This window comes from Acartia tonsa, chromosome 5, assembly GCF_053477335.1.
Source record: "Acartia tonsa isolate MP-2025a chromosome 5, ASM5347733v1, whole genome shotgun sequence".
Classification (NCBI taxonomy): Eukaryota; Metazoa; Arthropoda; class Copepoda; order Calanoida; family Acartiidae; genus Acartia; species Acartia tonsa.
Genome location: NC_137264.1, coordinates 32,417,877 through 32,425,998, shown reverse-complemented (window position 1 = coordinate 32,425,998; position 8,122 = coordinate 32,417,877). Strand labels below are relative to the sequence as shown.

At 32.5% G+C, this 8,122-nt stretch overlaps 1 long non-coding RNA gene across 1 annotated transcript; it reads left to right on the top strand.

Moving 5' to 3' along the window:
- The first annotated feature begins 4,460 nt into the window (after positions 1-4,460).
- LOC145320312 (uncharacterized) lies at positions 4,461-7,532 on the top strand. Its single transcript, XR_013880156.1, has 3 exons — positions 4,461-4,551; positions 5,842-5,934; positions 7,479-7,532. It is a non-coding gene; the product is annotated as an uncharacterized LOC145320312 (long non-coding RNA).
- Positions 7,533-8,122: the final 590 nt, after the last annotated feature.

Sequence of the window (8,122 nt, the reverse complement as noted above, 5' to 3'; positions counted from 1 at the left end):
TTTAAATTGAAGCAACCAATCACACTTCAATAAAAGCATCCAAAAATTTGTTACAAGACTTCTGGTTCCAGTGTAAGTTACAGTCCAATGTCCCCTCCCTCCCTGAAATATATAAAATAGATAGAAAGACAAATGACAACGGATATAAACCATAAAACTAAAGACTCAATGTCAAGGATAGATTACTTTTATGGAATCTGTATTAGAATTGACAGGATGGGAGGGAACATTGGACTTTAAATTAATTTTGGGTCTTTTTTTACTAATACATTCATTCTATTTATAATTTTGATTTCGCGCATCTGACGAAGCAGCATCACGTATAGGTTCTATATTCTTTATTAAAGACAGGGATCTCAAGGGATAAGGCAATGGCAAGTAAATAGATGTACATCCCTTATAATGACACAACAAAATTAATCCTTCTGTAGATTATATTAAGTGGTTGAAATGTTGGGACATTTAACTTAATTAATGAATCAATCAAAATTCATTAAAAGTCCACAAAGTTGTTTAGTCAACGAATAAGAAAACATTATTAAAAACATTGGGAAATAATGTAATAAACACTAAACAGCTCATTGTCCCCTCCCTCCTTGATACTTTTTACTATTTCTTACTGTTTACTATATATACTGTCACAACTCTTCCTCTGAAGGACATTAGAACCCGCTCTGCTGTTGGAATTGAGTAATTCCAGATTTTGAATTGAAGAACCTTGACTTTGAAGTATGTCTTCAATAACGCACAAACGTGCATACAATGCAGCACAATTATCAAATTTACCACTGCATATTTTTTTACTACAGCACACACTCATGGATCTAAAGGGATAAGACAATGGCCGATAAATTCATGTACAACCCAAACGATACACAAAATTACTCTTCTGTAGATTACAATTAGTAGATGAAACAAACACATATTTGATATACATTAACACTTCCTCTGATATAATTGCTATAACGAATATGAAATACTTTGTGGTTGTGATATTATACGGAAATGGCTGCACATGTAGAATATGGGGTAGTTAATTCAGGATCCGATTTTGTACATGTGGGCTTTTCTCGAGTTTTACCAATATTTTATTAGGAAAGGAAGGTAGTTTTTACCCCAGCTGGGTTTCCTAATACTGCAGGGGTAACCAATACCCAATTAAATTTAACCTAACATGACCTACAAAAAAAATTACCATCTCCTTCCCCCCCCCCCCATCACCTTATGATAATAATTTAGGGGGTTATTACCCCGTATTTTAATTATAGATTTGCTTAACAATAAAAATTTGTGTAATTCTACTAGAAATTATAAAGTAAAATGGAAATTAACAGAAATCCTTGTGCAATCTTATTTTTTTTTATTTTAAAATGACTATTTACCAGTCACAGCTATACGTTAAGATGGACGAACAACGCAACACACATAAAATGTAGAAAATCTTCGCTTCACAAATTAAATGGGATTGTTGATGTATACTTACTTTCGGAGATCATTTACTTGAGACATCCTGTAACTCAAGGAGATTTAATTTGGGGGTTTAAAGACATTTCATAATAGTATAATGACAGCACGGCATCAAGCTAAAATAAGCTGAAATCAAACTGTTATACTACCAATTGAAAATACTTTAGGAGCAGCCTGTAATTAACCTCTGATAGTGTGATTTCGTGTCAACACTTTTAGTAAATTTATAGAGTACATAAATAAATAGCTAGAAAGATAGATAGATTGATAGATATATATGGATTACATAAATAAATTAATAGAGAGTTAAATATAAAGTTAGATTTTGTGTCAAGTAGATAGAGATATGAATAGAAAGATTTCCTTAAGTAACTGGATATTTGTCTGTGTGTTTGTATGTTTGTACCGAAGGATCTTGCTAACCGCTAAACCGATCGGCTTCTCCTTAACAGGGTAGCTTCTCATAGGTCCCAGAAAGGTTTATAACTATTTTGGGGGAGGGTACCACCACCCTCCCAAGAGAAATCACAATAAATCAAAAAAAATTCTTCTCGGATAGAGACTCCTACGAATTATTGCAAAGTATCGTAGAAATTTGATAGAGACTCCTTTGAAACATTGCAAGGTATCGTAGTATTTTTAAAACATCTAAATTGCCACTTGAGGCCTCTAGGGGCGTAGCCGCTAGTGTTACATAATTATATAGATAAAGAAATGGATAGACTTAGATGGGTAAGTAGAAAGATAGATAGATATAAATATAGATAAATGGCTAAGATAAATAGATTGCTAGATAACTGATAGATAAATAGATAAAAATAGATAGATATAAAGATGAATAGATGATAATTAGATAATTGAGTTGTAAGATATGTAGATAGATAGAAGGATAGATAGTTACATGAATAGATCGATAACTAAATAGATAGATTATCAGGTTGATAGATAGATAAAGATAAATTAGAGTATTTGACAATTTTTTTTATTTAATCATGTACTCTAAAATTGTTGGATGTGACATGAAGGATCTCGGAAACGGCTGAAAGAATCAACATTTATTATATTAAGTACAGACTTGCATTGGTTTTAAGCTAGATATCTTTGGTACATTCAAGGGTTGGTTAAGTTGGGCTTCATTAGCAATAGCTGGTTCAGAGATACACCAAAATTAAGCCTGCTGGATCTAAAGGGATAAGACAATGGTCAATAAATTTATATATATTGCCAATGATGTTACACAAAATTACCCCTTCTGTAGATTTAAATTCTCCCCAATGTTGTTAATCCAACGAATGAGAAAATGTTATTATAAAACTTTGATGCCTAGTGTTTTAATTAGGGTTGGGCCGGATATCCGGTGTGGCCGGATATCCGGCCATTTCAATATCCGGCCGGATACCGGATATTGAAACTATCCGGCCTGATATCCGGCAATATAATCTTTTATATTTTACAACAAAAATCTCTGATTTTTAAATCTTAAATAGAAGAACAATTTTTTCTGAATATGTTTATCTTTATGTAAATTTTATATTAGAAATCTCAAAACATAAATTTTGGCGGTGGCAGCAGTACTTGGCAGCTGCTAGCCGCAAACCGACGGTTGGTAGGTAAACGGCAACGGATTTAATGAAATTGTAATATGTCATGAAGATATATAAAAAAAGCCTAAGTTTAAAATTTGAAATCTTTAAGTAAAAATTTTCGGTCACAGAAACTGTTTAAAGATTTCTGGAGACCTGGAGGTTCAGGACTTGCAGGATTATACCTGGAACCTGAAATCGACTTGAACACCTATATTACATATGAGGATGTACGACTATAGGATATTTTAGTATTAGATAACATGAAATGCTTTGTTTAAGTAAAAAAATATTTTTACTTTTTACCTGAATGACCTTACCAGATTTGCTGGCATCCTGTGTCCGCCAGAAAGGAGGTATTAAAAAAATTTCAACTCTCATTTATGTGTCATACCCATATTTCGAAAGTCACACAGTTATAGCCCTCTACCTTTTATACACAGAAAATGGAATAGAAAAAAACAAAGGGGGGGGGGGGGGTTGGGGGCAGGCATTCAATGCCAATTCCTCGCCCTTCCTCCATCTGTTAGGGGTAGATATTACAGATTGAGGGTAGTAATAGTTAATTAGATTTATTTGCTAAAAAAGATCATTTAATAGTTACTTAATTTTTAAGTTTTAACCTTAATTTTATCCTATTATATAAAGTAGTAAGCTTTTTTTGTCTGTAGGGAAGGATCTCGCTAACTGCTGAACCGATATGGTTCTCCTTTAGAGTGAAGCTTCTTATGGGTCCCAGGGTGGTTTTAGGCTGTTTAATTTTTACAAAAAAGTCGTTGTAAGGTTTTAAGTTATTTTTCTGCACTTTCATGTCCATTCTAATATCCCTAGATACTAGGGACGCAGCCGCTAGTATAATATAAAACACCAGTTTATGAAGAAATTTTTTTGTAACGCCCCTTAAGGAGCAATTATTCGTATTTTCACAGTAGCTTTCCTCCTATTTCTAGCCCCTCGTGGGGGACTCTAACATTGCGGGGCCAATTGCCTAACCCTGCGGGGCAATCACCTAACCAAATATAACCTAACCTAAACTAAAATAACCTATTAAAAGCAATTTTAAAAATACAACGAATCGCCCCTTAAAGTGCGTTGCCACGAAAGGGACTATATCCTTTTTTGATACTTTAATATATAATAATTTGGCCGGTTATCCGGCCGGATATCCGGTAATTTGGCCGGATAGCCGGATATTTGCCGTATACCGGCATTTGCCGGATATCCGGCCGGATACCGGATATCCGGCATTTGAAATTAGCCGGATATCCGGTATCCGGTATCCGGCCAAAAAAATATCCGGCCCAACCCTAGTTTTAAACAGACCATTGCCCCCTCTCTCTCTGGATGTATTCCGTACTTAATAGCTTTCCTCTGAAGCTTTTTGGTATATCTAATTATAATTATTATTTCAGATAATTAAAATGAATCTCTCCGTGGTATTGTTGAGCCTCTGTATCTGTCTATCTAGTTCCTTGCCTTTCTTCTCACAGCAAGAAACACAGTAAGTTTATATGGGTTGCTGCCACTTTTACCACTAGCAAAATACAGTCACTGTGTTTTTGACAAAAGTAGGTGTGTTTTTGTCAATTTCCGTGAAATTCAATGAGGCTGTCAAATTCACAGTTTAGATGACAAAAATACCCCTTTTTTTATAATAATATTAACCATTTTAACAAAGTTGTTATAACTTATAACTATTAATGCTTATAGTTAAATTAATGTAGTGGTAAATCTGCCATGTACCCTTTTATATCTCTATACATCCATTCATTTATTATATCTAGTTCCTTTCCTTTCTTCTCACAGCAAGAAACACAGTAAGTTTTATATATATATACATCCATTCTTTTCTCATAACTAACAATATATCTATATTCTATATATATTCATATATCTATTTATATATCTACACATCCATTCATATATCTGACAATATATCTAAACATCCATCAATATATCTAACTATATATCTAAAAATCCATCAATATATGTAACTATATATCTATACATCCATTCATATATCTATAGATACATCCATTCATATATCTACTTATATATATCTATAGATACATCCATTCATATATCTATTTATATATATCTATACATCCATTCATATATCTAGATATATATCTGTACATCCATTCATATATCTACTTAAATATCTATACATCCATTCATATATCTAACTATATATCTAACTATCAATGCATTTTTTTATAATTATGCCAAACTATAAATTTATTTAATGTATTCATTTATAAATTCTGTAACTATCTATTTATCTTTATGTATTGTACATAATCTATTTATTTATTAATTTATTGATCTACCTATCTATCTTCTTTTCTATGTATCTTTCTATCTCCCTGTTTATCAATTTAGATATCCTTTATCTAGCTATCTTGCAAACTCTCGAGTCACCTTCTATATATTTATCTGTATCTGCATCTATTGGTCTGTCTTAATATTTAAATATATATTCAAGTATCTAGCTACATCAATCTTTCTATTTAAATATTCTTCCACATATCTATATATGTTTAATGTTTATCTGTATCTACATCTTTTGATCTAATTATCTAACAAACAATCTTCCTTTCTATTTTTCAGTTTATATATTCAGCAACTATCCATCTATCTAGCTCTGCTTTTATCTATCTATCTACCTATCTAAAAGTATACATCTATCAATGAATTTAATATATCTATACATTTTTCTACCCATCTATTCTATATGTCCTACTATCTAAAATAATAATATATCTCTCTAACCAACTATCTATCTTTCTAGGGAAATGACACAAGGACGACAATGGAGCGAAGTACCCATCCTAAATTATTTCAGTTGGGGACTTATAGCCGGAGCTATGAACATCATTGTTTCGTAAGTTTTCAGCGTAGCGCAGCTAATCTATAATTGGGTATGCCTTTCGTGACATCTCTTCTTTACATCCGCAGTGATTACAGGTCATTTGTAAGCACGGTTTAAACGGGCTTTTTTTGATCCAATTATTTATTTTAATTCTCTCTCTCTCTCTCTCTCTCTCTCTCTCTCTCTCTCTCTCTCTCTCTCTCTCTCTCTCTCTCTCTCTCTCTCTCTCTCTCTCTCTCTCTCTCTCTCTCTCTCTCTCTCTCTCTCTCTCTCTCTCTCTCTCTCTCTCTCTCTCTCTCTCTCTCTCTCTCTCTCTCTCTCTCTCTCTCTCTCTCTCTCTCTTTCTATCCCTCTGTTGTCTTATATTCTCTAGCATACTTTTTTAACCATATACAGGGATAAGGGATGGGAAACGTAAGAAAAAATTATTCCAGGCCTATTTTCCAACTAGGCCTAAAAAACTAGTTTCGGGATGACGCAGTAGTTAGATTTGAAAACTATGAACAATGATGAAATAGCTATTATATGAATGCAAAGAAAAAAAGTATAGAATAGAATTCAGGTAGTTGATTCCACCTAGCATAAAATATAATAAAAACTTTTCAAAGAACCAATATGTTAGTGGGTTTAAGTAGAATCCCGTTAAGATGGTCATTACTTCGCCACCCCCCCCCCCCCATTTAAAAAAAAGTTTTTTTTTGAGATGGTTAAATCTGATTTATTTTCAAACATTTTAAGGGGGGATCTACTTCACCCCAAAATTTGTATATAGAAATAAACACCGCTTTAGCTCCCCAGCTTTAATAAATAAATTAAGTAGAATTAAATAAGTACATGGGTAACATTCTATCAACTAATTGTTCCATAGCATACATATAAATTAAGAATTAAAAAAAAAATAATTTTACGTTAAAAATTAACAGAAAAGTTTAATTAAGTGTGCAATAATTTTTACCAAAATTAATGAAAATTTTTTTTAACAAAACACAGTACACTTTTTATTTACATATTGAACTAGTTTTGTATTTGTAATCATTTAGGTGGGCTATCAATTCCACATGAAATATAACTTTTAAATTGTCTAAAGACATGAGTTTTTCACATTTTTCTGAAGTATAAAATGTTGAATCCTACGCAGTCTTCAAAAAACGATCTCTCTGTTTATGTTTTGCTATATGGACATTTATTAATGTGTAGATTTAATAATAAGTTGATGTGATTGAACATCATATATATTGTAGTCATTCTGATAGCAGAAAATTTCCATTGTTTTCATTCTAATAGCAGAAATTTATGTTTGCTTGAATTAATTTAGCCAATTAGGAACTGGGGGACGCGTTTGTTATTAATTAATTGGTTAATGCTAAAAGCAAGTATCAGGCTATTGGATATTGGCCTACAGCCAATAATGAACTGGCGAAAATGAGTTGATTTATAGGCAAAAAAGAAAAGTTGCCCCATCACTTTTAAAAGGAGGCTGAGACCTAATTTTCGGTCAGGTTTCCCATCCCTTATTCCTGACCATATACAAGATAAATAAAAATAAAAATTTTCAGGGGTTTTGTAAAAGCTTTAAGTCCAACCTCGAGTACCACTTCTACATCGACAAGGAATACAGATTTTTCAAAATTAAAATATTTAACCTAATACCCCGGGTGTTTGAAAGGAAAAAGAGAATTTGTATCACCTTGGGTATGAGGTAATTAATGGTATAAAATCTTCATATTGTAAGTCGGTAATAGTAGTTCTAAAGATGTGATTAGACTCTTGGGTCATCCTTTTCATATATTTTTGTTTGCTTTGGTGCAAAAAAAATCAAACTTTTCAAATGGAGTACAGTCTTAATTTATAATTTTAACTATGGAAACGGAGATACGGAAAGTGTCATATGTTCGATCCTCTTATCCTTCCTTTTTAGACGTATTTATAACGATACACTTTTAGAATCTCTAAAAAATACATGAAGGGGTGGGAGGGGGGGATGTAGATGGTGCAATGGTGATATTATGAAACTCATAATCTGTTACAATCTGTATTAGAATATTATCTATCCCCTCTGTTACAACAACAACTACAACAACTACTACGACATCTCCATCTAGTGCTATTAATAAGTACTTAAGAAAGAAACAGGAAAGGACATTTACTTACTTTATGTTTAAACTAGCGGCTACGCCCCTAGAGGCCTCTAGTGGCACTT